This window comes from Rousettus aegyptiacus, unplaced genomic scaffold, assembly GCF_014176215.1.
Source record: "Rousettus aegyptiacus isolate mRouAeg1 unplaced genomic scaffold, mRouAeg1.p scaffold_m13_p_6, whole genome shotgun sequence".
NCBI classification, from domain to species: domain Eukaryota; kingdom Metazoa; phylum Chordata; class Mammalia; order Chiroptera; family Pteropodidae; genus Rousettus; species Rousettus aegyptiacus.
The window spans coordinates 2,177,918-2,199,024 of record NW_023416309.1 but is presented as its reverse complement, the minus strand read 5'-3'; positions in this window follow the sequence as shown (position 1 = coordinate 2,199,024).

Below are 21,107 nucleotides of genomic sequence, written 5' to 3'. Positions count from 1 at the left end.
CTGATTCCTTCTTCTACGTCCTGTTCCCAGGCCATAGCCAAGCTCAGTGGACAAAAGCCAGCAAGCATCAGAGCTCTCAAATGCACGCGGCATGTTCTTTCTCACGGAGAGTTTAGAGAATGGAAAACAGGATGTAAAAGACCCAGAAATACTAGAGAAGGCGTTACTATGGGGCCAGCTCATACTGGCCAAGGAGCAATTGTGGACACGTCACATGTTCCAGGGTCATGACTAGTATAAAGAACCCATAATACCCAGAACAGCCATGCTGGTCACCACTGTGCCCCTGCAATTGTGGACACTTCACATGTTCCAGAGTCATGATTAGTATAAAAAAGCCATAATATCCAGCACGGCCATCCTGGTCACCATGGTCCCCCTGCTCAGCCATCATAAGGCCTGCACCCAGCTGTTCTACTCCGCTCTTTAAATTAGAAGAACTAACTGGAATAGCATCTATTACCCCATTCCTCAGCTGTGGCCCCTGTGTAATGATCAGGAACTGACCAGGGGAAAGCTGGCAGTCACCCTACTCTTCCTTTCAGACCAACCAGGCTGAAATAGGGAATTTCAATGCTTCTTTAAAGAGAGAAAGTTCCCCCAAATTCGTGAGATCCATTTCTCTCTTGGGATGTTGTTATGGACTGAATTGTATCACTGCTACTCCCCCAAATTCATATATTGAAGCACTAAATCCCAGTACTTCAGCATGTGACTGTATTTGGAAAAAAAATCTTTAAAGTGGTAATTAAGCTAAAACAAGGTCTTTAGGTTGGGCCCTAATCCAACATGTCTAGTGCCCTTGCAAGAAGAGGAAATTTGGGCACAGACATCTGCATGCATAAAGGAAATACCATGTGAGGACACAGGGAGAATTGGCTACCAACAAGCCAACGAGAGAGGCCTCAGAAGAAACCAATTCTGTCCACACCTTCATCTTGGTCTTCCAGCCCCCAGGACTCTGAGAAAATAAGTGTTTGTTTAAGCTCCCTGGTCTGGGGTACTTCATTAGGATAGCCCTAGGAAATAAATACAGATGCTCAGGAGCATTGGCAGTGGCTGAAGAGTCCAACTGAGGATGCATCTTGCGAAGGGCTCTGGGCAAGCGGTCCAGGGGTGTCTGGTCCTTGAGGCCTGTGCCAATGTCTGCACTGTCCTTCCACTGGGGAGGACCCCGAGCTCTGGGTATCTGGGCATCTCACAACATTATTCAGTCCAGCCCTGATTCTCCACAGCTGGTGAGCTTTTCGAAATTCCAACTGTTCATTAAGAAAATTAAGAACAGGTGGTTTTAAGCCAAGTCTTCCAGGCAACACTCTTGTACTGAGCCCCAGATGTTAGTGCTAGAGCCCCAGCCTCCAGCCCCAGGCACTGCCAGCTCCCCTGAGACTTCACAGAGGATGTGCAGAAAGAGAAGGCTGCTGTACCCACCACTGCAGCTCCCCTGCGGTGCCACAGACAATCACTGTGAGAGCCCTACTCTTGTCAAACCCTTGAACAAGGAAAGCCTCCCCAGAGGAATTGTGACAGCCCACCCTCCCCCTTCTCCCAGGTGACTGTGAGCCCTTCAAAGCCCTCTTGCCTCCCGAGGGACATGCTGCCCTCACACTTCTTGCCTCTTCCACATTTGAGAGTTCACCTTGCCTCAGAATGGCCTCTGGAACCACAGGCGAGTGCGTCTGAAAAAATGGTAGTGGAGGAAAGAATGTAAGAGGTTAAAATCAGAAAATGAAGCTGCAGGCCTATGCCTTTCCCACACTAGCTCCCCAGCGCCAACTGGCTGTCCTACACTTTAATTCGATCCTGATACTAACTGCCCAGAGTTAGGGCAGAACTCACAGGTTAATGGCCCCATCCCACAGGACAGCTGACATTTCAGATACCAGCCACAAGTCTCAGTCAGGTGTCCTCTGGCCACCTACACATCTGCTTGGCTGACTTCTCTTTCCGGGTTCCCACTAGCCACCCCTACAAGGTTTATAATTTGCTGGAACAACTCACAGAATTAAGGAAAAGGCTATACTTACTAATAGAGTTTATTATAAAGGACACAAAGGAACAGCCAGAGGAAGAGGAATGCAGAATGAGGTCTGGGAGTGGGTGCAAAGATTCCATGCCCCACCTCCCAGCGCCTCTACATGTTTAGCAACTCAGAAACTCTTCAAGCTGCCTTGTTTCAGGGAGTTGCTTGGGGTTTCATTATATAGGCACGTTTGATTACATCACTGGCCACAGGACTGCCCTCAGTCTCCAGTACCCCTCCTCTCTAGGAGGTCACCAATGAGTGAGGCTGAAAGTTCCATCCCTCTAATCTCCTGCTTGGCCTTTCTGGTGACCACTCCTTCCCTTGAAACTCTGAAAGCCTACCATGGTAGGCATGCATTTTGAGATATAAACTCAGGTACAGTCAAAGGGGCTCCTTATGAATAACAAATGGCTCTCTTATCATTCAGGAAATTACAAGAGTTTTAGAAGCCCTGTGCCAGGAACCAAAATGTGTTCTATTTTATGCGCCAAGGTCCCCAAGAGAAACATAGGGCTTTCTTTCCCTCCCAGCATGATCTTCCAGGGCTCCGGGGGAGAGTCTTACCCTCAGCCCAGGGGTTCCTGCTTTCTTCTCCCTGCCAAGCACTGTCCTGAGGCAGAGAGGGAGCCCTACTGTGCTCCCTGCTCAGACACACACAGCCTGGGATGCTGGGCTGGGGGCACAGGCTGCAAAGGCAGGCCAAGGGGTTCAGGCCTTAGGGAACTGGTGAATCCTTCTAAGGTGTCACCACTCTTTCTTTTAAGTGATGGGAGTCTAGGAAGCAGGGGTCGCATCAATGGGAAAAGGCCATTTTGCTTTCCATGAGGGAATCACAGTGCACATCTATGGGGAAGGTTCTCATTAAATATTTCTGGAGTGGAATTGGGCAGTTGGGAGCTGAGGCAAGTGAAAGTCTCCCCGACTGCGGGGAGACTTCTCTGGTATAGGCAGAGCAGTGGGGGCTGGAGTAGATGGACTCCCCATGTTTCAGACATAAAACCAAGCACAACTGCATGGCTGACTGGCTGAGATGGGCAGAGGAGGGCATGCTGTCTGGCAGCCTTGGGAATGCAGAGGGCAGGAAAGAGGGTAGCAGTGGCAGCTGCATCATGGGCAGGCTGAGTATGAGGAGACAGTAGACTGAGTAGATTCATCTAGGACAGGCCAGGGTAGTGGACAACCCCATAGAACCCTGATCTGCTGCCCTGCTCTCACCTTCTCCACAGGCTGGGCACCTGGGCTGGGGGCCTTGTCACACAATGGTTCCATGAGCCTGAGTGGCACGTTCACTGCTGTGCCTGTGCTGTTCCTCCTTGGGACAAAGACGGCTCCATTGGATTTCTCGAAAGATTTAGCCAGGCCATGTGTCTGAAACACCTAGCTCAGAGGTAGGTGTGCATAGGTATTTCCTTCCTTCCCCACCCAGTGTCTCCTTCTGGCTGCCATCAATCCCCTTTGCTCACCTCAGGGAGCAGAGGGAGAGCAGGATTTCCTGATCAGGGGACTTTGGAGGGAGCCAATGTGGGGCAACCAGGCAGTTGTGGAATCAAGGTTGGCAAGCCCAGACAATCCCCCTGAGTGCTCACAGCCACAGATCCCTTCTCCTTAAAGAAACAGGTGGTTAGTGCTCATTTCTGTGGGTGGAGTCAAGATTAGAAGAGATGGGGTTTTGTCAGCCTGGCACCCACCCCCACATATGGCACATGTCTAGATGATAAAGGGCACAAGGGCCCTAATAGGAGAAATAGGTCTGAGAGGCTGGGCCTAGACGTAAGGAGCAAGAGGAGATGCAGGAGCAAGCAGCCACCAGCTGCCCCCGCCCCACCCCAGCAGACAGAGGAAGAGCAAAGGTGCTGCCAATCCCCCACCCCCAGTCAATGGCAGAAGCACTCAAAAAGAGTAGGCTCTACAGGTACTTGGCAGTAGCTAAAGCTCTCTGAACCTCAGTTGCCTCCCTTGACAGGTGGTTTTGAAGATCCAAAGCAGTAATGTGTACAAAGTGCTCTGCATGAGGCAAATGAAGGCTTCTTTTCCTCCCTGGAATTAACCAATGTAGTACAGGGAAGTCTAATATTTTAAGCCTATGACCAAATAGGATTCAGGTCTGATGGCAGTGGTTTCTAGCTGAGGCTCACCTGCTGGCCACGCACTTCTGACCCAGACAGAGCAGGGGACACAAGTTCAGCAGCTGAGAGCGGGTGGATGGGAGTCAGGGGAACCTACCTCCCAGGACCCCACCTCTGATGCCTATGCAGCAGCTGCACAGGCAGGCAACGCCACCTAGTGGATGTAGTTAGCACCGTGAATCAGGATGCCAGTTGAGGTGGGTCTCTCTCTCTCTCTCTCTCTCTCTCTCTCTCTCTCCTCACCATGAACATATACCACAGGCGCCTACCTATACCTGCACCCCACACACAAACATCTCCCAGCCTTCTCCTCTGGGTCCCATCTGGGAGCTAACTACATCAGTAGAAAGAAAGCAATACTTCCTTTCTTTTTCCAAAAACCGATTCAGTAACTGTGTGAGGACAGCCAAACTGTCTGAAATGAAACAGAGTGAGGTCACATTTGCCAAGACCCTACTACCTGCCAGGCTTCAATCATGAGGTAGGTGTCACAGTCACCCAAGCCCACCCAGCCAGAAAGTGACTCTAAACCCCAGGCTGTAAAGCTGATGCCTTCGTTCCTGCGAGCTCCATAAATTATTCCATTTTCTAAAATGGTTGCTATGCATTCTGTAACTTCCTGCTTGAAATAGGATTTTTTTTGAAACAGAATCAACTTGTCCCATAACTTTGTTTTTGGTCCGAAGATGATTTTCTTGGTGACACTAGGGCCCCAATTCTCAATAGTCATTGTTATATCTTGACCTCAGCCTCCCAGCAAAGAGGGATGTGTGTGTGTGTGTGTATGTGCAAGTATATTGTGTGTGAGTATGAATGTGTGTATATAATGTGTGTTTCGTGTATCTACATGTGTGCATATGTGTGTGTGGTGTTGTAATATGTGTGTGAGTATGCATGTGTGTAATAGGTGAAGTTTTGCAGCATAGCTGCTAAGTCAGAGTGAGAAGGGGTCAAATCCCAGTTCTGGCCCCTGGTATCCTGGGTGTGCCCTTACCTTCCAGTATTCACACTCTTATACAGTCTCATATCTTGAATATGAGCTGCCCCTAGCAACTTCTAATGAAGAAAACATGGCAAAAGTGATGTGATGTCACTTGTAAAATTAGGTGACTAAAAAGACTCTAAGTTCCATCCCATCTGCTCTTGCTTGCTTTCTCACTCACTTGTTTTGATGGAAGCCAGCTGCCATGCTGTGAGCTTCCCTATGGAGAGGCCCACATGGCAAGGAACCTCATGAGATAGGCTTCAGCCAACAAGCAGTAAGTAACTGATTGAGCTTGGAAGTATTCCCTCCCCATTCAAGCCTTGAGATAAGACAGAAGCTCCAGCTAACACCTGAAGACAGCCTGTGAGAAACCGTGAGCCAGGAGATCCAGATTCCTGACCCACAGAAACTATAAGCTGACATATTAAACCAATAAATTTGGAGTAATTTGTTACACAGCCATAGATAACTAATATACTGGGCCTTTTCTTTGCTCTCTGAGCCACAGGTTTCCTGCTATAAAATAGAGATTGGATAATAGGACATGCTTAACACAGCATCGGACCCAAAAGAGAAACTCAACAGAAATTTCCTTTCTCCTTTCCACACTGAAAGGAAGGGTTGGCATGTTGCTCTCCAAAACAGCAAGATGTGATGGAAAACCCTAAGTCAGGCTCTGTTTTCGAGATTGAAGAAGGGTCTACCCTTTCTCATCCTGTGACTAGAGCACGGCCTTCTGCATCTGGAGAATCAGAACCCAGCAGCTGGCTGGAGTACAAATCTGATGGTGTCAGCTTGGGCCACCTTCCATTGTTGGGTGGTGGTGGTAGTGATGCTCCTTGACCTGTGATCTCGTTAGCAGAAACAAGATCTTCTCCAGGACCAGAATGAGGCCAGGGCTTCAGTACTCGGGTGATCTCTTAGGTGTTCTGTGGATAAGGTGCTGACAGCCCCAAGGGCAACCTGACTGCCTTTGTCATGGTGAGCCCAGAGAGGCACCCAGCCACCCATAGCTCTGGAAAGGTGCACTGTCCAGCTTCTGCTGCCACAGCCACACCCAGTCGCCTCCATGTCCTTCTATCTATTCTCCAGTAAAAAGCAAGAGGTATCCCCCAGCACCTCCCCTGCTGCTGCCCAGGCCAGCCCACCTGCCTGCCAATCTGTGGTCTCACTAGGAAGATCCCAAGACCTGACTCTCCAAGTAGGCTGTTGGGACTCTGGCTGGGTGAGGCTGACTGAGCCCCTCTTCTTTTGTTGGCCCTCAGGTCAGGTGAACTAGTCCCCAAAACACAGAGAATTCTACAAAACACAGAGAATTCACTCTGAGACCCTTGCATGTGCCAACCCCTGAGACTAGATTTCCACCTGCTTTATCCTCCCTCATAGCAACCAGGGAGGTTGTTGTTCTGCTTTCTAGATGAGGAAAGTAAAACCCCAAGGTCCAGAGTCTTCAGCAAGGTCAAAGGACAAGATGGCAGTTTTTAAACATTCTTTAATCCCAAAATTCTTTGATCCCTCTTTCACTGAGTAATTTCCCTCTCTCTTTGAATCTAGGCCTGGGGCTGCTTGGCCAAGAGAACATAGTTCAAGCGACGCTGTGCCAGTTTAGGGCAGGCTATAAGAAACTGGCATTTTCTGAGTCTCGTCTCTTGGGACATTGCTCTCAGGACTCGGGACAACGTCTAAAGGGGGCCTACTAAGGGGCCCACATGGAGAGAAACCAAGGCCCCGGACATCAATTCCAGCCAAGCTCTGTGCCTCCAGCTAGGACAGCTCGCCCGCCATGAGGTGAGACATCTTAGAAGTGGAGCCTCAGCTCCTATTCAGCTGTCCCAGCTGACACCAAGTGGAGCAGACAAGACTTTCCTGCAGAGTCCTCACCTGACCCACATTGCAGTTTCCTGAGCTGAATAAGTGTTGGTCATTAAGCAAGTGGATTTGGGAGTGACTTTAAGTCACTGATAGAGCAAGAGGTGGTGAACACAGTTCAGTTGACATCAAAGTCCATGCTCTTCCTAATTTCCAATGTGGAGGCTTCTCATTGCTGGGGAGCTCGCATGTGCTAAGCTTGAAGATACCCTCAAATCAAACTCCCTTTGTCATCAAGGCCAGAAAATTCCTTCCAGGCATTTCCTCACTGTGCTCCATTTTCTACCCTTGTGGTGGAGAGAACACCAAGACTGTTAATAACCCTTTCCCTTGTACAATTGCCTTCCCTTGAGTTAGGGTAAGTCTTGCGACTATGATAAGCTTCATTCCCAAGCTGAAGTCACTTACATGGTGAAGGGCCTTTGCTGCTAGTCAGGTGACCTTCAGATAGAGAGATTTTTTTCTGATTGACCTGACCTAACCACATGAGACCTTTAAAAGCAGAAGTTTTCTCTGGTTGGTGGGAGATGAGGTAGTAAGATAGATTTGAACTATGAAGGGGCTCAGGCAAAGAGGAGGATCCCCTTTGCCAAAATGGAGGAGCAGGGGGCCAGGACTTGAGGGTGGTCACTAGGAACTAAGAGCGGTCCCCAGATATCAGCTAGCAAGAAAGTGGGAACTAGTCTAACCACAATGACCTGAATTCTACCAACCGCCTGTGGGAGCCCAGTAGCAGATTTTCCCCCAGGGCCTTCAGCTAGTTCTGACCCAGTGGTTTCAGTCTTGTGGGACTGTAGGCAGATAACCAGTAAAGCCTACCTAGATCTTTGACCTACAAACTGTAATATAACCCAGTGGTGCTTTAAATTGCTAAAATGTAACATATTACAAAGCAATAAAAAATAAACAAGACTTCATTCCTTTTGCTTCCAGATTATTCCTTCCTTGGAAGTATTCTTTTTTTCTTCATTGCAAATGGGGCGACATGTCAGCCTTTAAACAGTGCAGCTGGGATGTGGGCTACAGCCTGAGCCAGGAAGCCTGTGGCCTGGCAGAGCAATTGAAGGCAGGCTGAGCCTCCAGGTCTTAGGGTCCCGGGATGGTAGTAGCATCAAGCTGCTGGCCTCCAGCTCTCAGGTCCCAGACTTTCCATAAGGTAACTAAGCCCAGCCTCAATTAGCTGGACTCTGATGACTCGGACACTCCCAGCACCCTCATTTCCAGAACAATAATAGCTCCCTGTTCAGATCAGAATTTCTTCTAGATAAACCAGTCCCAAACTATTTACACATCTGATTTAATCTGCTCCCTAAGCCCAGCCTTTACTTGTCTCCTTCTTTCTCTGACCAAAGCAGCATTCTGGTCTGAATCCACAAGGGTTAGAGTAGCAAACCCTCCCGCTGATATATAAAGGATGCTTAATGTGCTCAAAGCCTCTTCACTTTCTCCCCTTCCCACAACTGGCCACAGTCCCAGGAAGCAGACGTTGTACTTTGCATGCCCATTTTACAGATGGGCATCCTGAGGCTTAATGCACTAATGCAGAATGCAGCATTTCAGATGCCACCTCAGGGGGGTTTCTACAATTACTTGTTGGGTTTTCAAGGGCAATGGTTTTTGTCTTCTATTGCCAATGAAGCTATCTCCATCAGAAAGAAGCCTCAGCCTGGATATTCAGTAGGTTATTAAGAAAAACTGCCCTGATAATTGCAAAAGGCTGTATAATAACTTCTCAGATCAAGCAGAGGAGTGTAGTTTGGATTCTCCATTTCCTTCTTACTGTCTTATCTCTCTGTTGAAGCAATATAGTCCAGGGCCACATTGTTAAGTGCACACAGCTCCTAACTACAGATTGCGGCTTTTAGGATAATGTATTGTCACACATTATCTTCAAAATGTCATTTGCCTTAAGTTCTATTTTATCTGTTATTAATATCTCTTCTCTGTCGTTATTTAGGTTTGTATATGCCTGGTATATGTCATTTTTCTATCCCTTGATTTTTGTGTGTGATTTTTTTTAGTTGCATTACTTGTAAGCAGCATATAGGTGAATTTAAAAATGTTTAAATCTGATATCTATCCTATAATAGAAAAGTTAATCTGCTTAATTTTTTTGTAGTTACTAATGTATTTGGACTCACTTCAGTTATTTTATTTTATACTTTCTGTTTTCCATATTTTTCTATTGCTTCTCTTATTTTCATTTTTCCTGCAGAGTCAATTTTTGCTTCTTTTGTGGTTTTTAACTTATTATTTTTTTCTGTTCTTGTAGTTATTACCCTTATCTTTCCAACCTACATAACTAATTTTACCTTTTTCTCTGAGCAAATTTGCATTATTCATTATCTCTATCCCTCCTTCCAACTACGACAAGGCATTTGACAGATTTAACTATCCACTCATTGAGTCCTTGTCCACAATTTGTTATTTCTGTCTGAAGTCAGTTTTTCCTCTATCTTTAGATATAAAATATTACTTTTAATTTTTATAATCAAAAGTTAATGTACTTTCTGGCATATGTTTCAGATTCCATGCTCACCTTAGTTTCCTGTATCCCAGTGTTCCTCTCAGGCCGGTTTCATTCTGGAAAATTGCAGGCAGCTCTCAGTTTTCACAATTCTGATATGCATGAATTTCAGTTATCCTACTTTAAAGATTTTTCCTTTGTCTTTAGTTTTCACATTTTTTACCATGATGTATCTTCTTGTGGATTTCTTAGCTGTATAATAATACCAGTACTCCAACAACATGCTTTAAATTTAAGTTACCATGATATATTAACTAGAAGTAATTGCAAAAAAAAAAAAAGTACAAACTTCGCTATCCACCTTTCAGTCCACAGATCATCATCAGTGACCAACCACGTGATACCTTTGAACATCTGTCACAATTGGTCACTGCTCTTTTATTTTTTCAGTTCACGCCCAGACAACAAAGCATACAGTTGTGCGGTCCCCTTGTCTTCCAGTGACATTTGATAAAAATGAATATAAAAAGAGAATTTAAAAATTGGTTATAAAAATAACTGATCTGATAAACGCAAGGCTATATATTGGCCAAAAAAAAAAAAAAAGAAAGAAAGAAAATGCAGCAAAGAAACAAAAAGTGATAGTGCACTAAACATACTTTGAACAGGCAAGCACTGTTCAAACTACTCTTTAGAAGTGCCCTACAAGGAAATAAAACCACTTTAATGCTCTACGTTTCTAATATTTTTAATAATAGTGTATTAAATATAAATATATAGAAATAAAACTATATCATTTTCCTATATCTTTGTGACAAGCAGTAAGAGAGTATTATTTAATGACTTGTCAAAAGTTTTTAAAGGTCACTGAAAAATTGTAATTTTTCCCATTGATCATTAGAACATCTTTACCTTTGTAGTCCCACACTACTATGCAAAGCAAAAACTAAACCAGTTTTAGTAACAGCTTTTTTACTGAGCACCTGGTAGATGTAACTTTCCTAGTCTGTATATCTTTGTACACTTACTTCATTTTTTAGTTTAGCGTGATGTGAAAATCAAGTAATAATTATTTTCCATCAGGATTTTAAAATTGTCACTCTATTTGCTGCTGACATCTCTTGCTGCTGGTAAGAAGTCTGTCCTCACACTGTCAATCCTTTAAAGGTAATCTTTTCTCTTTTTACCTTTATTTTATTTAATTGAATGAATGAGTGGTTTTATTTTTTATACAGTGTATTTTCCCCCAGCTTTATTGAAATTATTATATTAGTTGTTCATATTTACATGGTATAATTCAATGAGTTTTTTTTCAATCATAGTCAAGATACGATAATATATTAGTTTCAATTGTACAGCATAGTGATTAGAGCTCAAGTGATTACCCCACTAAATCTAGTACTCTTCTTCCCCCTTACTTATCTATAACAACATTGTTGATTGTTTTCCTTGCTACATTTTATATCTCCATGACTATTTAGTAGCTATCCATTTGTATTTCTTAATCCCTTCCCCATTTTTCACCATCCTTCCAACGCTCTCCTGTCTAGTAGACCTCAAAATAGTCTCTGTATCTATGAGTTTGTTTCTGTTTTTGTTGTTATTGTTGTTTATTTTGTTCTTTAGATTCTGCATGTTCATGAAATCATATAGTATTTGTCTTTTCCCTATCTGACTGACTTCTTTCAGTGCAATACCCTCTAAGTTCACCAAGGCAATATCTTTTTTCCATCTCCTTCTTTTTAGTCTGTGTGTGTGTCTTTTAATCTGAATTGAGTCTCTTGTAAGCTGTATATGTAGGGGTCTTGTTTTCTTATCCATTCAACCACCCTATCCTTTGGTTGGAGCATTTAATTCTTTTCCATCTGCAGTACTTGTTGACAGGAATGTAGTTGTTTCCATTCTTTATTTCTGTTTTCGATACATGTTTTTTCCTTTTAAAGAAGTCCCTCCACATCTCTGCTCTTTATCTGTCCTTTGACTGTAAATAATAGCTTTCCTGGGTAAAGTATTCCTGGTTGTAGATCCTGGGTTTTCATCACTTTCAATATTTTGTGTCAAGCTCTTCTGTCCTGCATTATTTCTATTGCGAAAACAGTTGCCAGTCTTATGGGTGCTCCCTTGTAGGTAGCTAACTGCTTTTCTCTTGCTTCTTTGAAGATTCTTTCTTTGTATTTAACTTTTGGCATTTGAATTTTGATGTGTCTTTGTGTGGGCCTCTTTGGGCTCCTCTTTCTTGGGACTCTCTGAGCTTCCTTGGATAGTATATGTATTTCCTTCACCAGATAAGGGAAGCTTTCTATCATTATTTCTTCAAGTAGTTTTTCCACTTCTTGTTCTCCATCTCTTCCTTCAGATACCCCTATTACACGGATCTTTTTACACTTAATTTTGTTCCAAAGACTCCTTAACTCATTATTATGTTCTTGCCTTCTTTTTTCTTGTCATTCTGACTGGACAACCTTGGCTTCCCCATCCTCTGTATTGGTAGTTCTATCCTCTTCTTCTTCCACTCTATTGATTCCCTCTAACATACTCTTCATCTCAGATAATGTGTTCTTCATTTCTGACTGGTTCCCTTCTATAATTTCCATTTCCATTTTTTATGTTTTTATCTATTTGTTAACGTTCTCATGGAGTTCATCTAAGTTCACTAACTTCCCCTAAGTTCATTGAACATCTTTATAACCAGTGTTTTGAACTCTGCATTTGTTAGATTGCTTGACTCCATTATTCCTAGATCTCCACTCTGTTCTCTCCTATGGTTTCTGCTTCTTCATCTTCCTATTTTGGCTGCCTCTCTGTGTCTATTTCCATGCACTAAGCAAAGCTTTTAAGGCTCCTGGTCTTATTAATGTGGCTTTGTGTAGGAGGTGTCCAGAGGCACAGTCCTGAGAAGGGTTCAGCAGCAGTCCAATCAGCCTGTGTCCCTCTGGGACCACCTGTTAAGCACAGTAAGCAATCCACAGATGCTGTGCTTATAGCTGCCTCAAGAAACCATGCCAGAAACTGAGGCAAGCTGCACTAGTGTGGGTCTTGGAGTTTGCTCAGCAGTTGCACAGGACTTACCAAGGACACAACTAGATGTGGCAGAGTTTCAGGAAATCCTCAGGGAAGAGCAACCACAGTTTGATGACATGTCAGCAAAGGTGGCCCTGCATCCCCACACTAGGAGGGAGAGGGGCCAACAGAGGAACAATGGATACTGCCAGGACTCTGGCCAGGAGAGAGCCTCACCTCCAGTCCTCGTCTGACAACTCGGAGTTCTCCTGTAAGTCCCTGGTGTTCTCCAAACGCGTGCTTAGAGCAAGGAAGCCTGTCACCGTGAAAATCCGGTTGCTATCATGACCCTTTAAGAGGTGTCTGCAGTTGTAGACTGCAGCTGCCTCAGCTTCTGTCCCACTCAGCCATTCAGGACCGGGCAGCCTTACGTCCTCACCTTGTCTTACCTCCTCCCGTTGCAGGGTGATTTCTTATTTCTCTCCTTAGTCGTAGGCTTGTTCATCTAGACTTCAGGCAACTCTACGTGCTACTTGCTCGTGTTTCCATCACAATTTTGATGTGGTCATAAGAGCAAATGAACAAAGCCTCTATCATCTATGCCATTTTGACTTCTCTTCGATTTTACTTTTTATTCTGAAATACCTATCCATTCGAAAACAGTTGCAAATAGTACAAGAGAGGTCCTGTATCCCCTTCACCCACTCTCCTGAATGGTTTCATCTTACCTAGTTATGATACAATAGCAAAATTAGGAATTTGATATCGACACAATGTGTGTGCAATGCTGTATACCATTTTAACACTTGTGTAGATTCATGTAACCACTATGAGAATCTAGATATAGAGCTAGTCCACCACTGCAGTTATCCCTCATTCCACCCCTTTATAGTCATACCCACACATCCTGTCACTAACTTCTAGCAAACATTAATCTGTTCATCTCTAAAATATAATCATTTAGGGAATGGTTTATAAACAAAAGCATCTAATCTGTAACCTTTTGATACTTGTTTTTCCCACTCATTGTAATGCTTATTGGGATCTTAATTTACATCTCCCTCTTGGCTAGTGATGTCAAACATCTTTTCAGTGTTTATTTGCCATGTACATATGCTCTCCAATGAAATATCTCTTCATATTTTTAGCTCATTTTCTGACTATTTTTTACAGTGTATTTTGAAAGGTTTTTGTTTTTTGGTTTTGGGTTTTTTTTTTTTTTTTGTATTCTATAAGTCCTCAGTCAGAAATATGGCTTACAAATTTTCTATTTCTCCCTCGTTTCTGAAGTATATTTTCACTGTACATAGGATTTGGGGTTATTTTCTTTGAGTACTTAACACATGTTCTACTTCTTCTAGTTTGTATAGTTTTAGATGAGAAATCCACCACTATTCTAATTGTTTCCCCCTATAGCAATGTGTCATTTCTCACTTTCAAGTTTGATATTTTTTGTCTTCAGTTTTAATATTTTTTACTGTGATGTAAAAAATCTCATGGATTTCCTTAAGTTTACCCTATTTGGGGTTTACTCAACTTCTTTATCTGTATATTTTGTAATTTTATAAATTTGGGAAATTTTCATCTATTACTTCTTGGAATAATTTCTCAGCCCCACCTTCTTTCTCTTCTGAGATAAAATGGCACTAATGTTAGATCTTGTAGGTAGTCCTTCAACTTCCTGAGGCTGTTTTATTTTTTCAATCCATTTTCCATTCCAAAGGTTAGTTCCTAGCCTTCATCTTCCTCTATTTCTCGAAAACATCTGGCACCATTGTTCTCTCCCTCATTCCTGAAGCACTTTTCTCTGATGACATCTCTCCTGGTTTTCCTGCCTCACCATAGGCAGTTCAGTCTTTGTCTTCTTTGCTGGAGCTTTCTCATCTTCCCAACTGTTATGTTATAAGTTCATTATTTATATACTAGCCCCGGTATAGTCTCATGGCTTTTTCTATTTCCTTGATGTCAACATTGCCTGAATTTATATATCCAACTCTGATCTCTCTCAAAGCTCTAAACTCATCACTGACCTCTCAGTGTCTCCACTTAGAATACAACTGTATAGTCATCAAACAATCTTACCCTTCCACCTCCTGTCTTAAAAGCATAGCCCTTGATCCTCTGTTGTCATTTCCATCTCTATTCCAGTCACAACACTTCGAGATCAACCTTGAACTCTCAGCATCTTTGTCCCGTCATGTTGAAATTTAACATTCTCAAATTCCACCACCTTTCCATGACCCCACCTTAAGAATATCAATTATTTTATCAATAACTGCCACTATTGCTCATATTTTTCTTATCCCATCACACATGTTATTCTGTAAATTGGTGCCAACACTTGGGACACTCATAAAGAAAACAGTTTGCCTCCCACTTGAGAAAGTGTCTCCCCTGTTACAGCCTCACCATGCTATCTATATCCATAGATATGGTGTCATTGGAAAATAATGTCACCCTCCGACAACACCAGTTCTCCACCTTCTTCTTATCTCCTGAAGCTCTCTGTCCTCTCTGAGGATGAGAACCCTAGATATCCAGCACTCTTCTTGACTCTATCACCAGTTATTAATCTCTAGGATAGGGTGAAGATAAAACATCAACTTCCATGCTGGTGATTCTTCTGGAACTTTACTTCCCAGGCCCTCTGGTGACCTCTTATTTCACTCTTCAGTTACACACATAGACATGTTTTCGCCTTGGGTCTCTTCATCACTAAAGAATCACTTCAGCTCTGGGGTCATGCTCTCTGATGTTGCCCTTGTTGACTTTAACCTGCCTGCCCATCCACCTCTCCCTGGTTCTTCACCTGCTTTTTATGACCATAAAGGTCGCCCATGTTTTATCCTGCAAATCCCTCCCGAATCATTTTGAACTCTACACTCACATACAACTCCAAATCCCTGGCCGTCCTGACATTTTTCCATTCTTGCTCGTCAGGCACCAGCACTGGATAAAGCCATCATCTGGTTTTCTCTCACCCCTCTTGGCTCATACAGCACAGAAGTGGGAGGCTATGTAACTGTATGCCTTGGCTCCTTGACAAGCCAGCCTTAGTAACCTCCCCTGGCTTCTCAGAGTTGCTGCACAATCCGGTTCTTCATCCCCAAATGGTGTTGCAGCAGATTCCCCCAGCAGCTGTTCCCAATCTTCCTCCTCCCCTCAAGTTCACAAACCCACCCCCACTTCCTGAACTCATAGTAGATGAATGTACCTCATAATTTATTGAGAATTTCATCCCATAATGACGTTCTCACCTTCCCTCCCCTTTTCCTCAGAATGTCTCTGTCTCCTCCAGTGGGTCTTTATTGAGAAATATTCTTCCTCTTAAGATGACAAACTCTTCCCCCTAGACTCTGGATCTCTTGCCTTCCTGATTTTTTCTTGACCCCTTTCCATTTTCCTGTCTAATAAATTCTTTTTAATTTTTTAGCTTTATTGAGACATACTTGATATAAAAAACATGCACACGTTTAATTTATACATCTGAATGAGACTGGACATATGCATACACCTGTGGTACCATCACTACAAATAAGGAACCAAGACATTTATAAATATACATCACCTCCAAGAAAATTTCTTTATGTTCTTTTTTTCTTTCCTTTTTTTATGAGATGAATCTGTTTAACATATTTTAAAGAATACAATATCACACATTAACTATAGGTACTATGTTATATAACAGATCTCTAGAACTTATTTATTTTGGATAACAGACACCATACCCATTGAAAACCAGTTCCTCATTTACCTTGCCCCAAGTCCCTGGCAACCACCATTCTATTTTTTGCTTCCGTGAATTTGACTATTTTAGAAAACTCATGTAAGTGGGATCATGCAGTATTTGTCCTTCTGTGACTGGCTTACTTCACTTAACTTAATGTTCTAGGTTTATCTATTTTGTTGTTAATGGCAGAATTCTTTTCTTTTCTAAGGCTGAATTATATATTCACATTTTGTTATCCATTCATCTGTTCAGGACATTTGGGTTGTTTCCATATCTTGGCCATTGTAAATAATGCTATAATAGACATGGGTTTGCAACTATCTTTTCAAAATCCTGATTTCAATCCCTTTGGATATATATATAAAGAGTGGGATTGCTGGGTCATAAAGTAGTTTCTTTTATAATTTTTTTGAGTAACCTCCAAATTGTTTTCCGTAGTGGCTGCACCACTGTATGTTCCCACTAACAGCGTATACGGGTTCTAATTTCTCCAAATCCTCGCCAACACTTGTTATTCTTTGTTTTTTGGAAATATTCATCCTAACAGGTGTGAGGTGATGTCTAATTGTGATTTTGGTCTTTATTTTCCTGATAATTTGTAATGGTGAGTGCCTTTTCATATAATGTTGAGCACCTTTTCATATGCCATGTGTATAACTTCTTTGGTAAAATGGTTATCCAAGTCCTTGCCAATTTTCTGATTGGGTTATTCAGTTTTTTGTAATTGAGTTGTAGAAGATTCTTGCATATTTTGGATATTAACCCCTTATCAGATAGATGGTTTATAAATATTTTCTCCCAGTTCATATGATGCCTTTTCATTCTGTTGATTTTTTTTTTCTGTTTCCTTTCCTTTTTAGTTTGACATAGTGCCTGTACTTTCGGTGTCAATTCCAAGAAGTTATTACCAAGGCCAATGTCAAAAAGTTTCCTCCCCCCATGTTTTCTTTGAGGAATGTTATAGTTTCAGGTCTTACATTCAAGTCTTTAATCCATTTTGAGTTGATTTTTGTGTATGGTGTAAGATAAGGAAGGGTCCAATGTCATTCATTTGCATGTGGTTGTTCCGTTTACCCAACATCATTTGTTGAAGAGACTACTCTTTCCATTGTGTGTTCTACCTTGTAATGTCTCTTTCCACAAAATTCGTGAAAAATTGAGTTTATCTACTTAAAATAAAACATTTCCTCAGTTTTGTTGCCTTTCAGATTCCTGCCCCATCTCCTTCCTTGCTGAATAGTGAACTGCTGCAATTGCCACTTCCCACCTTGCCCTCCACTCACCCTCGGTCCACAGGCATTGTGTCCCAGCCCCCTGCACCCACTGAAGAGGAGGTACATTGGCTTTTTCATGGTTCTCACTCTTTTCTCCGTCTTCACAGTGTGTTATGCAATGACTTCCCAAGTCTCAGTTTCTCTGATGTGGCAAGTACAGGCTCTCCTCCTTCTTCACATTGATCCTTCGTTTTCTTCCTGGAGATCTCTAGAATTCTGCCTTTGACCCTCCTCTCTTGCTACATTTCACCTGTAATTCTCAATGGGGAAGCATAGACCTTTTAAAACTGGGGAACTTTTGAGAGTGAAAGAGGTACCACTAATAACTATGTAAGACAATAGGGGTCAACCAGGATGGTCCTGATCGCCCTACCCATAGGAGCCATTGTAAGTACCAGGACTTCATTTTATTCAGAAATGGCAAGACAGGGAAATTCTTTCCATAAAGGAAGTAGACTGTTATACTCATAGATCCCTAGAAACAAGAGGCACAGCCCGTCACACAGGGTTATGTGAGAAAGCACCAGAGCCAGTCTGGAGGCAGAGGGAGAGGAAAAACATAGACAAGAGCCTTTACTGGGAAAGATTGGAAGAGGCAGGATGAGCAGATTTAGGATTGGCCAGCTTGAATAATTCCAGCAGGATCTGAGGCATAAGGGTATCCCTAGTTATCTGGTACCTGGCCCTGGCATAATTAAGGCATGTGGATAGTGACCCAAACTGTGAGAGCCAGTAACGGAGGTGGTTGACATGCAGTGGTTAGCTTGCATTTGAAAAGCACACTCTTGAGTGAGTTGTTTACTGTCTTCAGGAATTAACTAGTCCTGAGAAGGGCAGCAAGGCCACAATATGTCAAAGCATCAGAACATTGAAGATAAAAGACATAATTAATGCAGGAATATATTAGAGTCATTGAAGAGACTTTTCTAAAAAGTACAAGCTCCACTCTCACTCTCTTCACATTTCCCAAGATAAGAATGATTGCCTTAGTGAGCCAGAGTTGCTGCTGTGTGTACCACATCCTTCATGTGTGTGAGAAAAGAAAACGTGAGAAGCACTGCTTTGCACACCATCCCTCAACCCCTGCTGCTTATGCTTCCTTAACACACCTAATATCTCAATTCCAAATCTGTATCTTTAACCTACAACTTCCCTGTACTCCCAAAATGGAGTTCATCCTTCTGCCTGTTACTGCGTGTACTCTCATATTTTCCTTCATCTGGAAACCTTTCTACCCCAGTTCCACCTATTAAAGATCCAGCTTTTTTTGAAGGCCCCATTAAAATACTGTTTCCTGGGAAAGCACCTCAGTCACCCTCTTCTAGGCTGAAGCAAGAAGCAGTTAACAGCCCCTCCCAGTATGTCCTCAGCTAGCCTTCAGCCATATACATCTCTCTTGTCGGTGTGTGAGCTGCCTATCTGGTTCACTGAGGGGAGCAGGGAGTGGAGGCAGCCACTCTGCTGAACACAGATGCTCTTAGATCGAATTTTGCTATATTCCCCAGAATAATGTATGTGCATTGACGTGCCAATGTGTTACTCTCTGGCAACATATTTAAATGAGAACAAAAGCCTTTGGGAAACATGATGTCTTAGCTAGTGTTTCTCACAATCTATTACAAGGAACACAGGCTTCCCGGGGTTGTAATAGGCATTATGCAGAATAAACAAGTGTGAGTCTGGATTAAATAAAGCTAGTTGTTCTGAATTGCAAACCTCCTCACAACTTTAGATACCAAGGAAGCTTTAATAAAGACAATCCTCCCAACGAGAAAAAAAAAAAGGGAGTTTGGTGGGGTTTGCTTTTTTGCTTGTTTGTTTGTTTTGTTGGGGTGGGGGGTGCAACTTACTTGGCCTTTTTTTCTCAGACTATTGGGTCTGGTGGTTTTGAAAAAACATTTTAGTGTAAGAGAAATGCTCTCAGAGGGCAGTGGGGCCGTGCATAAGCAGGTGGGTCCACCAGCATCCTGCATGTCACATCAATTGGACCATTCAGCTATTTCAACAGTGTGCAATCATTCCCAGTCTTCAATTCTCTGATCTTTGTCTAGAGAAGCTAATCTGTCTCATCTGCTCCTTCTCTTTGGTCACCCCTAGGGACATAAGTTAAATCAGCCCTTCCCCTTCACCCACACTCCAGCCAAGTTAATCAGCTTATAGTTTCCTGAATGCAACATGCTGTTTCTCACCTCTGCCCGTTTTCTCACACTACTTGCTTCAATTGAAAATTTTATGTGTGTATACACACACTACATACGCACATATATACATATATATTCTAATATATATAAAAGCAAATATATGTAACTATATATACACATACACGCATATAACTATATATACGAAGTTTGAAATGCATATGTGTTAGATATGTAGAAAAGAGAGACAATGTAGACAAAGTAGACACAACAGGTCTCACAATTTCTACTATGAATCCATTTTTCAACATCTAAAATGTCCTACATTTCAAACCTACCATGTTTTTCTCATCAACTCGCTGAATTGCCCTCCAAAATGACTATTTATAATTCCATTCTCCTAATATCTCCCATTGCACACACTCCCCCTCACTCCCAGTAGATGACTGCCACTAGCTTCCAGGAGGAACTCTGGTCATGATATGAAGTCCCCCTTTGAGCCTATGAGCCCATGCCTGCTTGCCCTTGGCTCTTTGCCCTCCACTCTCATGCGTTCACGCAGCCACCTAGGCTTCTTTCGGGTCCTCAGATACAACCTGCTCCCTCACACCCTGCTGTGGGAGGCTCCATCTGTTCCGTTTTGCAGCCCAGCTTCAACCTCAGCAAAGTAACTCTCATTTATCCTGCAGATATCAGCTCAAACTTCACTGCTTTCATGGTACTTGCCCCGAACCCTGAGAATAGGTCCAGTTCCTCTGCCATATGGTCTCTTGGCACTCTCTCCTTTCAAATTTCTCGTCTCTTCAAATAGTCATTATGAGATTTTTAAGTATATATGTTTTAATCTTCCTGAAGAGTTTGAAAGCACCACGTGGACAGGTGCCATATCTACTTCTGCTTATTAGGTTGCCCTTGACACTTAGGAAATGCTCAATAATATTTACAAAATGAAAGGGAGGAAAAGAGTAAGTGAGTGAATGAATGAATGAATGAATGAATGGAAATAAAGGTTATAAAATCTTGATCTGATAAGAACTTGAAGTTGTGGTTTGGCTAGGACTTTAGTCTTTGACCAAACTTTAGTCAAGCTCCTCTGAGCCTGCTTCTTGACTCAGCCCTGTCTTTGGCAGGCTGAGCCAGTTTACTGAGACTCTCCCACCCACACTTTGATATCTAGTCAAGATCTTCATCCCCACAACATTCCCCTCCCAATATCTAATTGAATTCCTCTCACTAATTTTCTATTTGTTGATCCTTTATTCTGACTTTTTTCTATAAACCTCCAGCTGTCTTTGCTATTGAACTCAGTTCTATAGTGAAGTCTCTCCTTCCTATTGCAGTAGCTCAGCTAGAACCTGGCTTTCTGTTTTAAACAAATGTTGTAATTTCTCTTTGACAGGCTGAAGTGTGCATGCATGGACCCCATGGTTTTCACTCAGCTGCATTGGGCAAGTCCTAAGCATTCAAGGTTGTAATCTTCACATTTGTAAAA